The sequence below is a fragment of the Camelus bactrianus genome, chromosome 30 (genome assembly GCF_048773025.1).
Source record: "Camelus bactrianus isolate YW-2024 breed Bactrian camel chromosome 30, ASM4877302v1, whole genome shotgun sequence".
Lineage (NCBI taxonomy): Eukaryota > Metazoa > Chordata > Mammalia > Artiodactyla > Camelidae > Camelus > Camelus bactrianus.
This window is the reverse complement of record NC_133568.1, coordinates 19499314-19522589: the sequence shown is the minus strand read 5'-3', so window position 1 is coordinate 19522589 and position 23276 is coordinate 19499314. Positions and strand designations below refer to the sequence as shown.

The 23276-nt window shown below is 43.1% G+C and overlaps 1 protein-coding gene across 7 annotated transcripts in view; it reads left to right on the top strand.

Moving 5' to 3' along the window:
• The window catches only part of RNF152 (ring finger protein 152), a 72633-nt gene that overhangs the window by 26304 nt on the left and 23053 nt on the right, over positions 1-23276 (top strand). The window contains exon 3 of one of the 7 annotated variants that reach the window (XM_074355378.1): positions 17290-17345. The exons of the other annotated variants lie outside the window; for them this stretch is intronic. The gene's annotated coding sequence lies outside the window, so the exon portion shown is untranslated. The remainder of the gene's footprint in view (positions 1-17289; positions 17346-23276) is intronic. 7 annotated transcript variants of the gene reach the window in all.

Here is a 23276-nt window from a genome sequence, read left to right as displayed (position 1 = left end):
GCTGCGCCAAAACTACCCAGATATCTCCACTAAGATTAGGGCTGATCCTAGAAACCGGGGTGGAGGGGATTCCGGTTGTGAGAAAAGAGGGCCGAGGCAGCCCAGCTCCAGGTTGGGACAGACCGTGTCAGAACCTTCGCCCTACCCAGCCCCTCTCCGGATCTTAGCTCTACTTCATTTATTTCAATAGATTAAGTAGCAGAGAAGATCCCAGCCATACGGCTAGACCCATACCCACCGTCCTCAGCACTGACTGGAGCTGTTTTTGCTGCTGCTGCTGTAGTTTTAGTTATCTGATTATTTATAATCACAGGGCTAATGCATCGTTTTGGCAAACACTGCTAAATGTAGATGTTTAATGCACTGCCGTGACAAATTTACTTTAAATGACTATTGATTAACAGGGCCTAGGCTGAGAGGTGTTTTGTGATATGGTATCGTCCAAAAATAGAATGAACAAAGACCCACAGTCAGACTTCTGATTGCTGGCCAGGGCCTGGAAGATGTGGAAGTGGAGTGTGGAATTATTTGCTCCTTTTGTGCCCTGTGTGAGCAGAACATGGCCATGATCCATAAGTCTTGGTCATTTATTTTTTACTTTATTTTTTTCAGGCTTGGTCATTTAAAAGGAGAAACAGTAGGTTGGGAGGTCGGCTGCAGTAATAGCGGCAGACTGTGAGGGTTATTGTCTTACTTGCAGCTACTTGTGGAGAAAACCCCGTGTACGTGGCTGTTGGAAATTTGCTTCATTTTGTCAAGATTTAAACCAGAATATTCCGAGGCCCTGAAAGTTCAAAAGCAAGACCTAGGCAAAATATAGGACAGCGTTTGATATAAAAATTATTTTGGTTTCACCAAGAAAATAAAATCACCTGGACACAGTGTGCAGCGTCCTGGAGGAGGCATTGAAATAAGCAATTTGGTGATCTGGGTTTTTATTGTGACTTGACTTTGGGTGTACCGTTTAATATCCTTAAGCCTCAGTTTTCTCATCAGTAAACTAGAAGGATTTCTACACTTTTTCCCTCTTACAGTGTTGGGGGTAATTCAACAAAAAATGTATACAACAGTGTTTGAAAGCTGACTTAATTATTCATCTTATCAGTGGGAATTATCAGCACAAAGGCAAAAAGTCAGATTCTCTCTCTTTTGTACCTATTTCCCTCCATTTATTTTAATCCTATTCACTCCAGCATTTTGATGGGAAAATGCTGAATTTTCCTTGTTTTACTACTTAATTAATTTTAAATGCTATCCTGAGTAATAGCACTCTGTCTCGATGAGAGCTGTTTAAAGATGGGGAATTGTGCAGAAGGATGTTTGTAAATAATGCTCAGGTGACACCATTGTGATAATTATGGCTTTTTGGAGATGAGTTTTACAGCAAGTCCTCAATTTTCCTGTCACTTTTTTTTCCCCCTGAACTCTCCCACTTAAGCAAGCATATTTGTTCTGTGGCGTTAGCTGTTCAGGGAACTAAATCCCCGAGAGAGCTCAATAGCTCTTTGAATCCACTTTTCATTTTCTGTGGCTAATTTTGCAAGCCCCCAAGAGGGCAAAAGTTGCCCCCCTTCCCCACTCCGAGGAAGGACAGGAGGAGGAAGGTGTAGCAAATCCCCAAACACTCCATCTCCAGCTCCAATGCATAGCCATCCCTGGATCAGTGACCTTGAAAGCTAAGCTCAGTGGCCAGAAGGGCCCTAGTGATGATGTTTCATGTGGGAGCTGCATGCCAGGGAAAGCTCCCCCTCAACCCCATCTCACCCATCCCTTCTGAGACGATACCTGGGAGGCTCAGAGTGCTGGAGGCATGAACAAAGAGAAGCCTCCTGCAAGTAAGTAGAGCACCCTTGCGGGGGCTTTGAAATAAACTCTTAGGACTCCCAGGCTTTGTATCTTTCCCAGGAAAGGGACCCAATGTATATTTCACCATGTTGCTCACCAGCTTATGTGTATTCTCCAGCTTTTAGTTGTTAAGGGTCTCAAACATCAGCTTCCTTGTAGTCTTTTTACTCACCAGCTCAGTTGGAATATAATTTCAAAGAGAAGTCAGCCAGTAAATTTTGTTAATGGATCTGTGGAAGCTTTTGGAGTTGGAATTGGAGGAGCCCTTGGAGGTCATCTTGTCCAGCTCTCTCGCCTGACGAATGAGGACCCTGAGACCCAGAGAAACTGAGTGACTGGTCCAGGTTGTACAGCAAGTTAGTGGCAGAGCTGAGACAAGGACCCAAGGCTCTTTAACTACCTGGAAACATTGTGTGGTCATAAAAAGAATGGGGTAAGGAATCCTCAGTGGGTGTACCCTCTTTTAACTTAGCCAGGTTATTTTTGAGGCTATGATATTGACAAAAATAATGCATCACATGGGCCAGAACATTCTAATTGTATTATGTTTATGGTTAATTCCTGGTAAACCAGAATTCCCTTAAGATGCTACCCTTGTTGAAAATCTTTGCATAGTACATTGGTTCACTTTTCTGAAATAGTGACCCAAACTGACTCTTAAATGTCAGGGAATCTTACTGTTCCCTTAGAATCATTCTAAATGTTGGTTGTAATTGTATGAGATTATAGCTTTAAAGCATGGATTTGGCATGAACACAAGCCACAAAATGTAATCCAGCACACCTTCTCCCCACCACATTAGCTTATTTAAAATATAATATTTTGGTTGTCTGAATTCTTCCACGTGACCTTTACAAACCCTGTTGGCTGTTATTTGATACTTTTGGGGACAGAGACAATGAGTTATCTTGGTCAGGAAAATCATGTAACTTGCTGGTATTATACCAGTTGCATTTTGCTTTTTCTTTTTTTTTTTTTTCTCTTCACCACCATTCTCACATGAGATTGAGCACAGACACAGGCAAGGTGTAAGTTTGGCAGTGAGGTTTGCTTGGCTTGTTTGTTTTTCCCTATTGTTAAAGTGACTGGGATCCAGCCCCTGGTTCTTTTCTCCATGATGTGCAAGTGAGGTGGCGGGGGGAGAGGGGATGGCGAGGGGATGGGAAATCTCCAGGGAACCAAGGGAAGTGTGAGCATCATGTTAGAAAATCCTTCTTGTAGGAAGACTTGCCCACTGCTTTCTGATTACCCCAGCTGAAATCACACCACATTCCAGAGGGCCACTAACTGAGGCACTAAATCCCACCCCCTCAGTCCTCACTAGTTCCCTCACTTGAGAGCAAGCGTGAAAAGAACCATGGAAAATCACCAAGAGAACAGTTTCTGTATATTCAAAATAGATTATTTCAAACATGGAGGAGATGGACGTCACCAATTGTGCATTCTTCTTGAGACAGTTATTGGTATGTGTAGGTCTTAGCAAGTTCAGATTGCTTTGCTCTCTCGAAACTGAGAGCTGGCTTTTCCCCCTCCATATACTTTCTTGTGTGTCTAATCTCTCAGATAAGATATCGTACAACATCGTATAATAGATTGCTGCCTCAATGCCCTTGCTGGTTCCGCCAGACCATAGGGAAGGGGTCTGACTTGAGGCAAGTGTACCAGAGGGGGTGTGTAGAAGTGGAAGTTTCCACGTGGTATCTACTGACTGAGGAGCAGAGATAATGATCAGGGCAGAGTTCAAACACTTCTTGTGAACAGTATGGTGAGAGGCCGGAAAAGAAAATAATATTGCAAACATTGCCTTATCTGGGGAAGCAACAGGAGTGGCCGAAAGGAGTGGGGCTTGGAATTATGAGATCAGACTTAAATTCAGCTCCATCCCAGATGTGGAGCCTGGTTAAGTCATGCATCCTTGAGCCTCAGTTTCAGTTGAAAAGTGAAGGCGGTGGGCAGAGGGAATGGGCATATTGGTCATAGTGGTGATGTTTGCCTTACTATGTGTTAGGCTGGATATTGGCCCCCAAAGATGCCCTTGTCCTAAGCCCTGGAACCCTTGAATGTTACCTTACATGGCAGAAGGGACTCTGCAGAGGTGATTGAGGATCTGGAAATGGAAAGATTATCCTGGATTATCTGGGTGGGTAATCGCAGCGGTCCTTCCTTGTAAGACAGAGGCAGTAGAGGCTGTGAGGAAGAAGCCGTGAGCCAAGGACTGCAGGTGGCCTCTGAAAAGCTGAAAAAGTCAGATTCTCCCCGTCTGACCTCGAGAATTATAAAAATAACTCATGTTGTTTTAAGCCACTAAACTTAAGATAATTTGCCACACACAGGAGCAATAGGAAACTAATGCGTGTGCCAACCTTACAGTTCTTGTCATGGTTAAATGTGACTTTGTATTTATATGTTTGTAAATCTCAAAGTGCTCCATAGTTGCAAGTACTTTTAAAACTAATTTTTGTATTCATCTGGATTTCCAGGTTAAGGTGGTCAAGGTCTGGCAGGAAGACCAGGAGAACAAGAATCAGGACTTTTTAATTATACAGTGAACAGATTGTGTCTGAACATTGAAATCCATGTTGTCAAATAATTCTCAGCTGTGAAGTTGTTCATGGTCATTAACACCTGTGAATCACTTTTTAGGTGAGCAGACAGGTGTGCCCCTTACTTTCTGCACCCGTGGGTCTCAACCTGGGGTGTTCATCAGAGTCATGGGGGAATCTTTTAAAAGTACCAATGTCCGGTCGGCACCCCAGGACGATTAAATCAGAACTTTGGCGGGTAGAACCTGAAAATGGATATTTTTTAAGCCTCCCCAGGTGACTGTAGCCTGCAGCCCAGGCTGAGACCCACTGCAGAGGGGCTGTGTCTGCTAAGATTTTAAATCAATTCTCTTTAAAGCCTGATGAATCTAGATGTTCCTTTGAGTTTAGCGAGAAATGTCCTGCCAAGGACTTGATGTCATCTCTTTCAAAGATATTAGTATATCAGTTTATGAGCTGTAGCGTGTTTCCAGCAGGAAATACGAAAGCATGAGTTAGCCAACACTCCTGAGACACTCGGCAAACAGATTGGTGTGCGTGGTGGCAAACAATTTCAACAAGCACTTTTCTCCCCATAGAGCTCAAAAGTTTTTAAAAGCAATAGTTGGAAGGAGAAAAGGAAGACGTTGAGGCTTTCTCCTCAAATGGTTGAGCCCCCTGAGGATTGATTAATACTGTTTTTACTTATGTCGTATGTCCTCATGTCTCTGGTCTGGAGGAGAAAATAATCATTTTGGAATTTCTTCCTTTGGAACCACTGTCATCAGAGGCTGTGAGGGCAGCGTTGAAAGTTGCTGTTGCTGCCTCCCTGTGTTCCTGGGTGCTTTGAGCTGTCACGTGCTGCCAAGGGCATCTCTGGGCCACCTGTCACTGAGGGTGGTCTGGCCTCTGACAGCAGGTGATGTTATCTGCCTTAGGTATGTCACAGGGAGGGTATTACAGATAAACTTTTTATAAATCACAAGGTGCTGTGCAATGGTGGTATTGTATTTTGAGTGGAAGTCTGCACTGAAGTTACACGGATGCCAGAAAGCCTGTAGCCTAAGCTCTGTATCCTCAGGATTGGAACGGTTGGTGTCCTTATTTTTTAGGGTTCTAGGTGACCAAGTGGAGGCACTGGCTCAAGGACCTCTGAAAGTCATGTGATTTCTTACTGGTCATTTACTCGGTTGGGTTTAACTTTCTCATCCAAATGGAAACACGAATGCTGGACTACTTACGGCTGCCCTAGGTGGACTTGGGTGTCTTGACAGTGGGGCAGTACTTGAGTGCAGTGCTGGGTTTCATTGTCTCAGTTTAGACCTTGGCTCTGAAGCTTACTGTCAGGGGGATACTCAGGAAATGATTTAACCTCTCTGTACCTCAGTTTTGACATCTGTAAAATGGACGAATAAGGTACTTTTACATAGGGCTGTTGTAAGGATTGTGAAAGGCACGTAGAAAACCTGGCACTGATCTGGGTCTGTCACCATGGCCTCTACTCCTTGAATCTGGGGAAGCTCAGGAGTGTGGATATTTTTTTCTTCCTCTTTTCCTTCCTCCTCTCCCTTCAATAAGTATTTATCGGACACCTACTACTTTTAGGAAGTACACCATGGATACAGTGGTTATGCAAAGTAGATAGTCTTGTCAGGAGCTCAAATGGTTTGAAAGGTTGATTTAAAATATTGATACAAAATGGTGATGGAGAAGGACTGGGCGAGTAAAACCTGTTTGTTTCTGATAGATCAGAAAGGTAAGACTTCGAATGCTTTATCTGCATCAACCAGAGTAAGATGTTTCATATAATTGCGGGCATCAGTCCATGATCTTAGGGACCAGGGCAGGGGAAGGTCACTGGAACGTTGCTGATGCTCGAAGTGGTCCCCTGGGGAGTGGACACGGTTCTCTGATCTGATTGGCCATATAGTCAATCACGTGTCAAAGCAAACATGCTGATTGGGCATTTCCTTTGGCCTGGTGCTGTGCCTGCTGTCAGGGGTCCGTGGTCCCTGCCCGGACGGAGCTCCCTGAGTCCTAGGGGACCTCACAGCTGAGGAGTGGGATTCTTGCAGTGTGGATGCCAGGAAGCTTTCACCAGATCCCTGAGCTCAGAGAAGCATTTTGGGTCTATTACGGTTCTTGAAATTGTTTATTTTTAAACTTGTTTTTGGTACCATTCACAAACAGGTTTACTTTACTGTCATGAATTTATACCTTTTTCATAGAAAATGGTCCCAAGTGAAACCCTCTTTTCCCAAGGTTTCCCTTGGTACGAATTTCTGGTCCTCTCATCAAGTCTATGTAGCCCTGCTTTTTAGCAACATGAGTTTTATCGGTGATTAGAGCTATTAATCAAGTTTGGTGGTGATCATAATAGCCATTTGTGTTATTTTCAACTCCACTTTTCCAGACTGAAAAAGAGAATTGTTTTAAGGACACAGAAAAATTCTAGAGAATGCTCAGAAATTTTGTGCTTTTACCAATCCCACTTAGAACTGCCTATGAAAAATGATAATGAGGATGATAATGATGGTAATGATTGCATTCTGCTTTCCAGCATTTATTCTGTACCAGACAATATCCTGAGGGCTTTGCACACATATTCTCATTTTATCGCCCAGCAGTTGTATGAGGTTGTGATTTCTTAGCTTTCTGTTTTTACAGAGGAGGGGCACTTAGGCATGACAGGGTTGGATACGTTGTCCAAGTTCAAATGGCTCATCAGTGGAAGGTCTACCGTTTTGATTCCAGAAGGGTCTGACTCAGACGTGCTTTCCATAGTATGAATTATTGCCTTGGGCAAAATCCACAGTTAGGGGGTTGGGAAAGAAGAACCTCCGAAGGAGACAGGAAAGATACATTAGCTAATTCACCCCAGTTTGTCCCTGACAGGTTTGGATGAGGGAGTGTCATATTTATCTTGGCGTTAAGGACACTGAGCTGCTGAGAAACTGAGAATTGCCTAAGGTCACAAAGTAAATCACTGATAGAACTTAATCCAGAAGCTGAGTGCACCTCCACCTCATTTGATGAAGTCTCAGTCTACACAGTTGCAACAAGTACATCAATTTAGTTGCGTGGATGATGGAGAAATCCTTTTTGTTTTGGATAATCTGAAATCAGTGGTTAACGAATTTTTGACTTGGATTCAGTTCTAAAACTTTTTTCCCCCTATTTTGGAAAACTGTACAGGCTTCGGCGTCTGCTCAGAGGTCACTTTGGGCAGGTTACTTCTTCAACTCAGCAACGAATCCTTCCTTTGTGTGGCTGTTGGGAGGAGTGGGTGCTAATGACATCTAGAGCTTTGTGGGTATCTGCTATAACTGCTCAGTGATTGGTTGCTTATTATGCATTACTTTGGAAGGGAGAGCAGGGCTCTCAAAACTGTCATTATGGGTCTAGGGGAATCATCAGGCTCAACCTCAAGGCATCAGGAATGGAAATTTTCTTGAAACTGTCTGGTCATACCACATAGCAGTTGCATCTCAGTTTTTCTGTGTTGGGTAATAAAGATCATCTGCTTTGGACAAGGGACTTAGAACTTCAGTTATGAGCTGTTAACCCCTCATGGGGGGGTGGGCAGGGACTTCCCTCCAAAGATGTGGTTCCTAAGTCCTAGTAGATCAATCAACAGCTCACAGTGAGGGGAAGTAAGGAAAGCTCGTGGCCCCCTCCAGCCTCCCCTTCCATGCTCCTCTCTGGACTGGACCCAGGATCTGCATTGGCTAACAAGGCTATGCTGGACACTCTCCATCCCTCCAGATCATTCTCCCATCTTCCCAGACCTTCTTGGGCTCCATCACCCCAGCTTCCTTGCCCTCTGGCTTCAGGTTGGGTTGGGCCACTGGCGGGAGGTGGAAGGACAAGAGAGGTCAAAATATTTCTCTCAGCCTCACATCGCTGCTCCCTCCTTTACCTGAGCCCCCTACCTCTCTCTTAGCTCCTGCTGGGTAGGCCCTGTTCTGAGTTCCATGACCATAAGCTTAGTTACTCATTCTGGTGACAGCTCCCTTCCTGTGCCCTTCAGTCCTGGTGGTGATGGTGTCTTCCACCGTTGTTAATCCCTGGGGGTCCTGATAGGACCCTCAACCCTGCACAGACCTGCAGACAGTCCCTTCCTTAGCTCCTTTCAGATACTCCTTAGGGAACTGTAGCTGTGTCCAGCTTAGGCCACGCACTACAGGGTTGCTATATTTAAATGGTAAGCGTATGGGTATTGCTTGCCTTTTTGTTACTGACTCCCAGTGTTATTTGGGGGAAAATGATGGTAGAGGAATGGTATTAACTTCTTCCTTTGACTATATATGACATATAAGTTTCTCTCTTAAAATATGGAATCATTTGAACATGTGGTATAATTATTAACGGTCAGAGAAAGTGTGAGAACATTGATATCTATTGCAAAATATTGAAAAACCTAGAAACCAACCAGTGTGATGGGACAGAGTCAGTAAGAGCCTGTTCTTCTGCCATCTCCTCGGGCTTTAGTGACCGATGCCCACGGGCAGTGTTTCAGTCGAGTGTCTAGCATGTGCCTGGCACAGTTCTAGATGCTGGGGATACTGCCCCGAGTAAGACACACAGGGAGCTTGTGTTCTGGGGAGCTAGAGGGCGACTCCATGCAGAATAAAACAGGTAGCTCACATAAGGTGTTAGAAGATGATATGGATGCAGAGAACAATAACCAAAGAAGCAGGTGAGGGTTGCTGGGAGGTGTTGCCGTTTGTGAGAAGGCAGTCAAGGGAGACCATCTCAAGAAGGTGACGTCTGAGCACAGGCTTGAAGGAGGTGAGGAAGGACATAACTATATATGAGAAAAGAGATTCTAGGCAGAGGGAATAATGTACCTGGGTTGGAGGGAGCAAGGGTGGGCAAGGGGAGGGGGCCCTAGTGTACAATGGGGCCAGACGGCTCAGAGCCCTGTGGGCCAGGGCAAGAACTTTGGTTTTACTTCTTGTAACATGAGTGACTATTGTGGGGCTTGGGGAAGGTGGTTATTGTAGCTTGCTCTGATTTTTTTTTTTAATTGAAGTATAGTTGATTTACAATGTTGTGTTAATTTCTGGTGTACAGTATAGTGATTCATTTATACATGTATATATTTTCATTTTTATATTCTTTTTCATTATAGGCCATTACAAGGTATTCAGTATAGCTCCCTGTGCTATGCAGTGGGACCTTGTTTATCTGCTTTATATATAGTAGTTAGTATCTGCAAATTCCAAACTCCCAATTTATCCCTCCCCACCTCTGTTCTCTTCTGGGAGAAAGTTTGTCTTCTGCTTTTGTTGTCACACCATCACTCTGGGTGCAGTACCGAGAGCAGACTGTAGGAGCAAAGAAGGGGGCAGGGAGCCAGACCAAGATGTTGCTAATGGTCCTGGTGAGAGGGGTGGTGGCCTGGACCAGGGTGGGGGCAGTGGAGTAGAGGGAAGTGGTAAGATTTAGGACCTTTTAAAAAAAGGCGAAGCTGGTGGGGTAGATGGAATATGAAGTGTGGCCAAGAGAGATCTGAATAGGGCTAAGGGTTTTGCCTTGAGCTGCTGGAAGGATGTAGTTGCCAGGACTGTGGGAAGAGCAAGTTTTGGGGTGGGTTGGGGGGAGACCAAGAATTCCACTCTGGACATGTTAACTTTGACGAGTCTGTGAGAAACCCCAGTGGTAATCTCAATGTGTGACCGTTGTCAATGTCTGAATGGTAGTTTTTAGTTTCAAATTATATCACCCTTGGTGGCTGACTTTCTCGGTGGTGTGTTTTAAGAAAAAGAAATGTTTATACCATGGCCGTAGTGATTTTGAGAGTAAGCCTCCAGGCAGAATATGCAATGCCTATATTTTCCATTGATGCAAAACCATCTTTGCATACTTAACAGATTCGGGACACTTGTGGGAATTTATTCTGAGCCAAAAGACTTTTGGCACTGTTTTCCTAGCCTGACTTGAACTACACCGAACCTTTTTAGAGCAGAGCTGCGTGTTGTGGCATCATGCAATGAGAGTTTCAAGGCAGCCACAAAAGCAGTCCTCATGCAAATGGACAGAGCACATTTAGCAAGGCCCCAATTTGCTTGTGTGTGGAAGCTTTTCTGCCCTTTTAGGTATGTTTTTGCTTTCAAATGTTGTTCTAGCATCTTTGCCTTGTGCTCTTCTCTCCACTTCTCTCTATTTATTTCTGAAAGTTCTGTTCTCTTGTTGACAATGTCACAGTTGATCTCAAAGTGAAGTTAGACTATGAGTCAGAGAAAGATCGCCAGTGTTTCTTGAACAGCTATTATATGCTGGCTACTGGGCTGGAAACCTCCCTTACCCATTTAATCCTTGAAACAATATTTCGAGGTGGGTGTTGTTGTTCCTGGTTAATAGACGAGGAAGCTGAAACCAGGGAGGGTAAATGACTTGCAGAAGCCTGTAGCTAATTAATCATAAGAGTCGAGTTTCCGATGTGGATTAGAGAATTTTCAAGGTCCAGGGGCATCAGCTCTGTCCAAGCAAAGTTCTCTCTTCAGGTAGATTGGTGCTTCTGGATGCCAGTACATTGCTTTGTCTGGCTTCTTACTGAAGCCAGAAGAGGTGAGCAGTGCTAGTATTTCCATGCCTGTTGCCTCTTTCATGAATGTTTCTACAGGTTTACCAGGAAGTATGGTGCATGCCTGTGGGGTGCTCAGTGTTGGTGGGTGGTGCCAAGTCCTCAGGGGGCTTCCACTCAGGCAAACATCACATGAGGAATTACATGGGAGAAGCATGGGAGGCAAAGGAAGGAGAGTGCTCTGAGAGTGCATCGGCGCTTTGGGACCAACTTTCACCCCACCTCAACCTCTAACCCAAAGAGCTGTCCAGCCAAGGAGGTAGAAAAGAAAGCTCCTTGCAGCAGGAACAGCATCAACCAAGACCTCAGGTCAGGCTGAGACTGGATTAGATGAGACTGCACAGATGCCGTGGGTAGAGGGGGAGGAGAAGTGGGTAGACAGAAGTGGTCTGCTCTTCGGTACTGATTCTTGTACCCTTGACTTTTTAATTTCATAATATTGTAGCCACTTTCCAAGATAGTCTTTGGGGATTTTTTTTTTTTAAAGCTTAGGAAAAAGCCAAGAACAAGAGTCAGCATGGTTGGATTGAGAATTATCACATGTGCATTGGCTAAATTTTTGAGCGAGGGGGCTTACGATCAGGTTCACCACGTGCAGGTGGTTATTAGGAGATGGTTTTAACTGGGAGGACCGTCAGCCAGGCTGCTGCTGCTATGGGAAGCTAGTTTCTCGAAGAGTGAGGAGTATGAGTGCTTTAGAGGATAATCACCTAAACTGGGCAATTACTGAAAGTACAAATGAATGTAAGATGAAATGATAGAAGAACTCTCAAAATCTGTCTTAAGAGGAAGGAAAAAAAAAACCCTTCTTGACTATAAACGTCAAACTTCAGCTCGTAATTAGATGAAAGGTTGATGTTTTCTAGCACAAAAGCTCCCAGGTGGCCCGGTCGGTTTGAGTGGCAGCCTGAATGGTACGTGCCATATGCCCAGCTGGCATGGCTGGCGTGTGGGCTTGGCAAGAGATTGCGCTTTCAGAGCCATCCTTATTGTCTCCCTGGGTTTATCTGAGATCCCAAGCATTTCCCTTCTTCTACAGCACAGCCCAAACTGTCATCTCTATAAATGAGTAAGAAAATCATCTTAACCCAGCTGCTCTACTTGCATAAAAATGTCACCAACATGTTTCTGCCCTCAGATCCACTTGTGGCCCCTGGAGGAACAGAGGGAATAAAATGAATGAAATAGGTACTTTGTTACTTGCCCTACATAAATTGTTCATCACTAGGGTGAGTAGGTGAATAAATGCCTTTTTGCAGAGCCATTGAGACTATCTCAAGGTCATCAGAGATGTAAAAAGTAGGATAAAATGCATTTTGCATGTTCCCTTGAGAAATCAAGTTTCCCTACATTGAACTGCCCTCACTGGAGATACAAGTTTTAAGCACATGTGACCCACAGACCCATGCTGTCCTGAGTCTTATGCTCTCATAAATCCCAGTGTTACTGGGCAGATGCAAGATGAATAATTGGTTGGACCGTTTGTGCTAGCGATTTAGAGATAGAAGCTTACCTTCTAGGTAAAACGTGCTGCTGTGAATATACTGCAGACCCAAACATGCTTCTCACACGCGAACAACAAAACAAGCACCCAAAACACACAAACACACCAGAGCTAGTGTGGCTGTTGCTCCGGATCGAGATGGTGACTGCCCTTTACCACATGAAGGATGGCGGAAGGGTCTCGTTTGTATGATTTCCAGTGTTCTGTTACTCATAACTCTTCAGATTAGTTGAGATTTTATAAAGGAAGTTTGCTCATCAATTGGACTTTGGTTTTCACACAAAATGGTAACATCCTTTGTGCTCTGTAGAGTTCTACACTCTGTGCTTTTTAGCCACCTAGAATACTCTATAGGCTTTTAAACAATAGTGGCAATTCTGAAGAAAGTTAGTATCTAATTTGGCGAGGCTTGACTTGAGAAATGGCTAGAAACACACCGTGGACCCAAGTCATTTCTAGCTGGAGCTGGTTTGTCTGTCAGGGAGTGCATGAGTTGAAAAGAAAATAGTTTTCCCAGCCACTCAGGAATGGTTAGCAAGGGACCCCTGGGACAAGCCCACGTGGGCCATTCTAACATCTTTCCCACAGAGCAGGTCGGCAGGTGCCTGGCCAGGTCTGAGCTTTAAAACGCAGGACATTTGGGAGGAAAACCCAACGAAGCCACTTTCATTCTGTGGAGTCAGGTGGTTGTGGTTGATGGGTGTTGCCAGCACCAGTCAGGAAACAGAAAATGACTCGGTGAAGCTCACCCAGGAAGGCACTCAATAGTCAAGCATTTGACCTTTTACCACGAAGGAAGGAATCGGTCAAAGAAGAGCCTCCCGCGGGTCCTAATTTTTGTGAAAACAAGTCTCCGGGGAAACAAAGCCCCTGTGACTCTTGGCCTGGGTCTGACAGCTGCCAGGCTTGTTAAAGAAATGACAGTGGCCTACAGAAAAGAGGCGGGTGGCTTGGTACACAAAAGAATGTGTTCTGCTTTTACATTGTGCATGTGGTCAGCCGTCAATAGAACTATGCTACAAGTCAGAAAACTAGGCCATAGAGGGTCTTTCAGAAAATGTTTAAAATGTGGAATTATTCGGACCCTCATTGTGTCGGCTGGAAAATGGAACAATGGCTTGATCATAACAAATTGTTCAGTAGGAAAAAAATGTAATGGGAATTGCTGGTTAAGTAAATAACAGAGTGAATATGACAAAATTTGTGGTAAAAATAAATGTGAACCCTTAAAAAAGAATCAGAACTGAGTTGAGTTTTGTGGTTTGCTATTACAGTCCTTGTGCCGCCTTTGAAGTGGTGCCTTCCAGTGTATTCCTTGGGCCAAATCCAGTCTGTCCCCTGTTTTTGTAAATAAAGTTTTATTAGAACACAGGCAGGTCCATCCATTTGCGTATGGCTGCTTTCTGCTACAGTGGCAGAGTAGTTGTAACAGATACAGTGTGGACCACAATGCCTGAAGTATTTACTGTCGTCCCTATACAGAAAAAGTGTGTTGACTTCATTCTAGAACTTCGCCACTCAAACGGCATTGGTGATTTACTGGTGATTCATTGGTAATTTATTGGCACATTAAGGCGTGAGAAGCACTGGCCTAGGGCATGCCTCACCTGGGGCTCCTGTGATCAAACTCCGTGAAGATGTAAGCACCGTTCTGTTTGTGTGCATATGTGTGTCTTTCTGCATCTCTTCCCTCTCAGAGGTAGAGGGGTCTGTATCCTTCATCACTTTCTCAGAATGGTTTGTAACCCCCCCCCCCAAATTAAGAGTCATTAGCTAGAAAAGGGAGGGCTTGACTCAGAATTCATGGGCTCATGTCTGAAATGATGGTCACGAAGATCTCACTACACCAAGAAAAGTCAGACCCAGCTCGTGCACATCTATTTATTTATTCTTAAATAAGCAGTATAAGATTTGCAGCCCAGCTCAGCTGTGGGATATGACATTTTGTAACTATTATTAATGGATAAGGGACCATTTCATGGATATTGGTTCCTTGAGCCTTAATAGCTATTGTCATATCACATTGTGGTTCCAGAGATATTTATTACGTGTCTCTCCCACCTTGGAAAAATGAAAGCTCTAAGGTCCAAAATTATAGGCCTTTGTAGTGACTTTTTATGGGTCCCCGCTAGAAATCACTGCTAGTTAGCCTGACAATGTTATTAAACATCCATCACGTATAGAACCCTGTGGGAATTTCTAAAAGTCAGAAGATGGAATCTAAAATGGGCTGAGGCTGACTTCTGATTGCTTTTCGTATGAATGGCTGTTTCATGTACTCTGTGGGTCTTCCTCACCTCATATCAGGCTCCTACAGTAGGTGGGAGGACCAGAGGATTTATATATCACCTCTAGGTTACCTAGATGGACACATGCTTCTGGGGATGGAAGCTGTGCAGATCAGTAGAGGGAGGAATAACAACGATGATTTTAGAAACTGTGGTGTCTGAGGTAGAGAAATGACAGAAGCTCAGAAGTGCAGGACTAGCTGAGAAGCACTGACCTTGGGACCAAAATATCACTCTCACAAACCCAGAAAGGTACATAGCACTTTGCTTCACCACCTAAACTGTTTTTTTTATTTGTTAGAGATTAATGCAAGGTAAGATGGACTACATTAACAAGAATTTAAACACTTTTTGATGCTGATTTTCGACTGAAGTGTTCTCCTCCAGGAGAAGCAGGTCCCCAGGGTCCTAGGTTCTGGGATCTGGAATGGAGTTGTGTTCAGGGCAAGACTGGCTCTCAGGCTGCCCGGGACCCAGGAACTCTGAAAGTTCACCCACGAAGCCAAGAAATTAGAAGCAAATGGTATATGGCAAGAGGAGAGATCAGGGATAATTCATCAAACCAGACCGGAGTGTGAGGCTTAGGAAGAGGAGGAGGAGCTGTTGAGAGGCAGGACCCCAGTTTGTAGGCTCAGCTCCTTGGGGTTGTGGGTTATGAAAAAAAGACAGACCAGTTCAAGATGTAGGATCTTAGGAGACTTTACTGATGTTGAGGCTTGTCTGCTTCATGCGGGCAAGACTTTGGACATTCCAGGGGAGCTCAGAGATTACATATATTTCCTAGCTGTGCCCACTGAAGAGGGTCGGGGAGTAGAGAGACCCAATGGCCTTGAGCACACCTGTTATCCAGATCTTGGTTTCTAAATGCTATTCTGCAGCTAAAAGGAATGAGCTCCTTGGAGAAATGACTGATTCTGAGCCTGTGGAAGGGGAAATATAAGATGAGCCTAAAACATATTTTTGTGCCACAAAGTAAGGAACTACTCAAAGAATGTTGCAGGCATGTCAAAAGGACATAGGAGTCAGCCTGAAGAAGCTCTTAATAGCCAAACCTGAGGCATTTTCAGCATCTAAATAAATATAGCAGTAATGGATTATAACTCATCGAGTAATATAAAATCAGTGAGCCCATACGAATATTAATAAAATAAATAAGGAAAAGAGGACATTGTATCTTCAACAGAAGGTCAACCAAGAAATGTAGAATAAAAAGTAGAATTAAAAATCATCATTTAGCAACCATCATCTAATAGTTAATTCAGGCAAGAAATGATAAAGCAGGCAAATATTAACAGGTAAAACCTTGACAAGGAACAAGATTTACATAGCCTCAGGGTATCTCTCCACAAAATACTTATTAAATACAGAAGAGGGAGGGATTAAAGAGTCACTTTACAGTGGAGAAATCTGGGAGACACAAGTGATAAAGTTACTGTAACACAAGCACCTGCCAGGGGAAGGAGGAAATTATAGCTTTGTGTCTGCAATATCTCCCCTCTCCCCACCAAAAGGTGTATAACCCGAATCTATTCATGAGAAAACGTCAGACAAACTCAAATGGAGGGATAGTCTACAAAATAACTTCTGGTCTTCTTCCAACTGTGTCAAGGTTGCAAGTCAGGGAGGACTGAGGAACTGTTCCAGATTGAAGAAGAAAAAAGAAACATGATGAGTAAATACAGCATGTGACTCTGGATTCTATCCCTCTGCATTATGAGGACATTCGGTGAAACCTGAACGGGAGGCTGTGGCAGTGTACCAGTGTTAACTTCCTGATTTTAATGGTTACACTGCAGTTACGTAGGAAGTATTTTGAGTATACAGGAATAATGGGAACTCAGGTCTGCAACTTACCATCAGGTGGTTATGGAAGGGGAAAATTTATTTGTTTTTTTCAACAAGGTGGTGTCCAAAGGGTAATCATTATGGTTATTGAAGTTGCTGAAGACAGGTTCCAATAGGGGCAAGAAGGATGAAGGTCCAAATGGGAAATTCTCAATTTAGGATAAAGGAACATCAATCTATAAAAGGCTATAAAAGGGTGAGGGTTTCGCAGGAGGGAGTAAGTGGGAGGCATGGAGTTGAGTCATGAGAACAGGGTGGGTTAAGACTTTGATAGATTTAGATGTAGAAGTGAACGCCAGGACCCGGAGTGGAGCTTTGAACAACAGGTGTGCATCACTCTGTGTTCTGTCCTTTGCTGGACCCTCCGGTGCTATCCTAGTGAGTGGTGGCTCTCCCATCTCTTCCTCACTGTGAACGTTCCTGCTACCTAGGGACGCTCTGTGGCTATCCATAGACGCTTTGGAGCCAAGTCGAGTGGGAGAGGTGGGGGGGAGCAGTGGTTTGTCAGGGACTTCAGAAGGATTACAGCAGTTTATTCTAGAAAGAGAGGTTGGTTTAAGCTCACACTGAGGTACATTTCATTTAATCTCAGTTCTCTGGGATTCATTTCTGTTAACGCTAATGAAAATCCGGCTGGCTCCAAGGACAGGCTGAAATGTGAGGATTTAAGTATTACTCCTCTGCCTTTGGTTATAGGGCTGATCTTCAGCGTCTGTTTTGTGATTGCTGCTCTGGTCCCTTGGACATGCCAAGTAAGTGAAAAGCTAAAAGAGCCTGAAATTGACTGTACAGGATTGTTTGTATTTCATGTTAACTTAATTCACCGAAGATCTGAATGCCTAGCCTGTGTTTACATGCTGTGGTTTACAAAGATAAAGAACATGTATTAGAACACATAGAGAGGAACCAGAGTCTAGGGGGAGAATTTCTCGTGAGTGAACAAATAGTTATAACGCATAAGGAGCTTAGTCGGGGCTGACAAAGGGCTGAGGAATTGGGGAGGGGGGAGCCTCCTACTTTGTGAGAGTTATGGAGAGAAGTCTTCGTGTCAGGAGGAACAGTGTATGCCTTTCTTCAAAGAAAGCACAGAGGTGAGAGGAGCCATAAGTTAGAGCGTGTCCTGGAGCCTGGGGGAGGGCGCATTGGAGGATGGAGTCTGTGTGATTATGGGGGCCCTATCAAAGGACCTGTGTGCCACCTCCCTGGAGTCTGGAGGGAAGAGTGCATTTGGGCAGTGTGAGCCAGGAGCTGCACTAGACCCTTTGCCTGACGAAGTGGAGAATTAATCAAGGAAAGCACAGAGACAGCGTATGAGTTTGTTCAGGCTGTCATGACAAAGAAGCACTGACTGGGTGGCTTGAACAATAGAAATTTATTTTCTTACAATTCTGGGGGCTTGAAGTCTGAGATCAAGGTGTCCACAGGGTTGGTTTCTTCTGAGGGTTCTCTCCTTGGCTTGTAGTCGGCCATCTTTCCCCTGCGTCTTCACATGGTCTTCACAACGCCTGTTTGTGCCCCGATTCCCCCCACCCCCAACTTTTTTTAAATTAAAATATACTCAGTTTACAATGTTGGGTCAATTTCCCCTTCTTAATGAAGACACAGTCCTAATGGATTAGGGCCACCCTCATGGCCTCGTTTTACCTTAATCACCTCTTTAAAGGCCCTGTCTCCAAGCATAGCCACACTCTAAGGTACTGAGGGTTAGGGCTTCAACGTTTAAATCTTGTGGGGGACACAGTCCAGCCTATGGCAGTCAAGAAGTTTTATTTTTGTAGATCCTCATGGAAGTTTTCAAAGGGCAATTGGCAGCTTTTCTAGAAGTGAGAGAGGCTTGCTTTAGCTGTGCTGAGGCTTCCTCTCACCCGTAGTCTTAGCAATAGAAGAACTAACTGAACAAGTGGAATGGAGGTGAGTTTTAATATTTCACCAGTCACCCCAGCATCATGACGCTTCACCCCAGGATACTTCCAGCAGGTATCTCCTGAGAACAAGGGCATTCTCCTGCAAAATCACAACATCACACATTAATTCAGTAATGTCATCTAAGATACAGTCCATATTCAGAAATGTCCTTAATCACCATCCAGTTTTCCCCCAACCTCAATCCTGGGTTGCATCACGGTTCATGCATCGTATTTAGGTACCATGTCTCCTCAGTCCTTAGAATCTAGAACAGCCTCCTTAGTTTTGTTATCCTTTCCATGGCATTGACAGTTTTGAGGCGCCCATACCAGCCCTACATGTCTCGTTCCCTCATGATTAAATTCAAGATGAGCGCTTTGGCACAGTACCTCATTAGCGATATTATACTGCATCACCGCAGAAGGAACATGGCACCAGTCTGCTCCATTATTGGCGCGGAGGGGTTGCTAAATTGGATCTTTGGTTAAGGTGATAGCTGCCAGATCTCCCCGTTGTAAGGATGACTTTCCTCTTTACCATTTAATAAGCATAGTTTGAGGAAAGTAAATATTCTCTCTCTTAGCAAACTTTCACCCAGTGATTTTTAACACCTATTGATGATCTTTGCCTGAATCAGTCACTACATTGGAGATGGAAAAATGGTGGTTTTAAAATTTAATAACTGGCTTTTCATCTATAAGTTAGCATTCATCAATTCAAGAGGAATCCCCTCCCCCACTCCTCTCTTTTTTTTCTCTTTTTCTGTATTGTTTTTCCCTTTGAATATCACTATGGAGTCACAGATCCTTTTTGAATTCAATGTCTTATAAAATATTACCTGTCTTAGTCATCTTGGGCTGCCATAATAACTTATATAGACTGGGGGGCTTAAACAACAAACAAACAATTATTTCTTACAGTTCTAGAGGCAGGGAAGTTCAAGGTCAAGGTCTGGGCAGGTTCAGTTCCTAGTGAGAGCTCTCTTCCTGGTATAGTGATGTCAGCTTTCTCACTGTGTCCTCACTTGGTGAAGAGAGGGCTCTGGTCTCTTCTTATAAGGGACTGATCCCTTCCTGAGGGCTCCACCCTTACGACCTCATCTAAACCTAATTACTCCCAAAGTCCCCACCTCCAAACACCATCACATTGGGGATTTGAGGTTCGATTTTGGGGGGACACACCACATTCAGACGGTCATTCTTTTCCATGTTCAAATGTTGCCAAGTGTGGTCAGTGCAGTCTGAGCACCTTCAAGCTGACTCCCGTGGCCTTTGACATGTCCCGATCACTATTACTTGATGGCACTGTAGGATGAACTAGGCTCACTCTGTATTTTCCCTGCCCTAGACCTTGGATCAGCCATTTCCCAAGGATTTCCGGTTCTTTTCAGTGAAAAATAGTACGTAGAAACCAAGATCTAGGAACAAAACATGCTCATTGTTACTGGACTGTCATTGTGTCTAGACTTTTTCAGTGGACAAAACTTAGAAATACACATCTATTATTTTCCATCATGATTGTATTCTGATGTTTCCAGTTTAAATTCAACACAACTGTGTTCCTTCTCAGCTTCCCTCATTTCAGTATTTTTGTGTCTCCCTTTATCCACAGTGAGAAAACCTTGTTTCCTAACAACATCAATATAATTGCTTATTTGCTCTAGCATGTAGTATATACAAAATAGTTTCAGAATTACTACTACATTGGCACCAGTACCACCAACAAACCAACTAAGTGAGTTTCAAGATTGCTTGGCAGTGATCGTTATTATTCTTAAAGAATATATCCCACTAAGAATGTGCAGAGTGTTCTTGTTCAAAAGTTATGTAAATATAATTATGTTGTCCATCTGAGTTCAGTTCACTTGTTTCTGTTTATATTTAATTTCAGGGCTTGATTTTTTTTTCCAGCTTCTTTAAAAAATATATTTTTATTGAAGTACAGTGAGTTTATAATGTTGTATCGATTTCTAGTATATCCATCTTTTTTGATTTAATTATTTTCTGGGATATGTGAAATGTTTCCATGACTCAAAAGTCACAACTGTATAAAAGACAGAGAGGCTGAACTCCCATGTCCTCTCTCTCTGTCCCCACCCATCCACTTACTGGCGACCATTTACATTAATTGGTTTATTCTTCTGTGTATATTTTTGTAGAAATAAGCAAATATGTATTCTTACTCTCCTTCTTAATCTTTAACCTTGCTTTTTTTGCACTTAACAATATAAGCTGGCTGTCATTCCAAAGCAGTTCATAGCCATCTTCTCACTCTTTTGTCTGACCACATGCTACTCCATTGGGTAGATAATCATCAGTTAGTTTCTATGAATGGATATTTAGATTATTTTTTCTCCAGCATATTGCTATTGCAAATAATGGTGAAATGAATTAATTACCTTGTGAATGTTATTTTTTATTTATGGAAATGTATTTTGAGAGTGAATACTTAGAAGTGGAATTACTGTGTTGAAGATAAAGTCATATGTAGCTTTATTAGATAATGACGCATTCCTTTCCTACTGTTTTGTTCTCCCAAGAGCAGTGTTTGAGAGTGTTTTGGGGTAGACTGTTAGAGCCCTTTTTAGTTAGAATAAGGAATTATCAGTGGCCTTCAACCCTCAGTTGACATCACAATCACCCAAGGAGCTTTTTGTAGATATTTACATTGGAACCACACCCCCAAGACACAGATTTATTCAGTCTTCAGTGGACATTATGAGGCATAGATTCTAATTATTTTGTTGAAGTACCAGTTTAACATCTGTGCTTAGTTACCAACATAGTAACTCTTTCCTTTAACAAACTTACTGTTCTGGGAAGAGGTAAATGAAAGCATACTGTTAATGCATGAATCTAATCATGCTCATGATTTCTGAATTGCCTACACATACTGGTGACCATGTAGCCTTAATTTTTCAAAAATGGCCTGATTTCAATTAGTTTTCATTTATTCTACAAGCATTTACTAAGCACTTACCGGCCAGCTGAGGGGGTATTCATTCTGGTCGGGGGTCATAGCGGTGCAGGTAAACAGGGGGCCTTTGAATCCCTCAGTTGGCCAAATACAGGGTGTGTGTAGGTTCTTGCCCTTAAGGAACTCACTTTCCAATGGGGGAGACACATGTAAATAGAATACGATTATTATAGAAAGGGGTCCACAGAGAACATAGGAGTGGCATCTAACCCAGCTAGAGGGGTGAGGGAAGGCTTCTTGGAACTGGTGATGGGCATTTGGGCTGAATTTTTCCATGCTAAAAAGGGAAGGACAGCATCTCAAGCTAAAAGAATGATGTGTGTGCAAAGGCTTAGCGGTGAGAGAGGCACGTTGCTTTTAGAGAAGTGCAAGTGCCTCAGAGTGGCTGGAGTGTGGGCTTCATGCCAGGGCATGACAAAGAGAAGATTGGATAAGTAACCACAGGCCACATCATTTGCTCCAGAGCCTGGTGCATAGGGGATGTTAAATAAATCATTGGATGGTTGATCGCACGAATGATGACTTGCTGGTTTGTGGAATGGAGCAGTTTTGCATTAGCGTTTAAACACACTCAAAATAAAAGGAGTTGGTGTCCCCAGTGTATTTGAGATTTTATCCTGTGGCTAAAACTGATTTTTTTTTCAGTGCAAATGGCAATCAGATTATGAAAGTAGCCATAAATGGGAAGAGTCACCTGGATGATGTATCGCCCCGTTCTGGATTGATGCACAGAAAAAAAAAAAATCTCTTCAAATTGTTTTCACAATGTTCCTGTCTCTTTATCTGCTTATTATAATCCAGCTTCAGGGATAGAAGGCATTTTAAAAATGCATAGTCCTTTTGCCCCTGAGAGCCCTCGGAATGTTTCCATCAGCTAAAGAAAAACAATCAGACTAGACTAACAGGCAGCACTCGTGTTCAGTGATGTTAGCTGCAGAATCACTTCCTCAGGAAATCATGTTGTGAGTCTGATTCTGTGGTCTCATTGGTATTCCATTAGACTGGAAGACAGAGGAATTGTGGGAATTAAAGCGATCATTTGAAGGACATGGGTTCAGGTGGGGAGCTGAAATTAAATTTGCAGTTGTAGCAATGGGTCACTGTGAATCACCTTAGATTTAAGTTTCTTTAAGGCTTTGCTACCTCTTCTCTCCTTTTAACATAGGTTAAATTCGACCTTGTTTTAAGTTACTCAATATCTTGAGAGCATTAGAGAATTATTTTCTGAAATAGACTGGCTGTCTCAATAAACCAGTGTAATCTGATTCCCATGACCTACATCAGCTAATGGTTGGTGAGACATCTATTTTCTTTTAAATCTGTATTTTTTGGTCTTACTCCTATTATTATTATGTCTCTATGAAAAGTGTCATAATATGCATAAAGGAAGGAAACAGCTATTTTCTCTGTTGGTAAAATTCATTGAGTTTAGTAGAAACAGAAGTGGGAACAGAAGGAAGCTTGCTGCCATTGTAAAAGCTGGCATAGAGATTTGAAATATGCTTTACTATTTCTTCTGCTTTGAAAAAAAATCTTGAATTAAGCAGATACAGATTAACTGTGTTGTCATAGGTACTTCTCAAATAAGAGCAGACTGACAGAAGCTCAGCCATGTCAGGCATAGCAAATTACCTTGATGATTGAAAACACATGCTTGATATCAGGCAGGACCCAATACAGGTGGGCCCCATATAGGAGTGGTTTCCAAAATCCTATCAGTTTCGTTTGATTGCCTGAAAGACTCTATTTTAATTTATTTTCTACTTACGAAGTGAATGATTGTTAAATCAGTTTTAAAATTC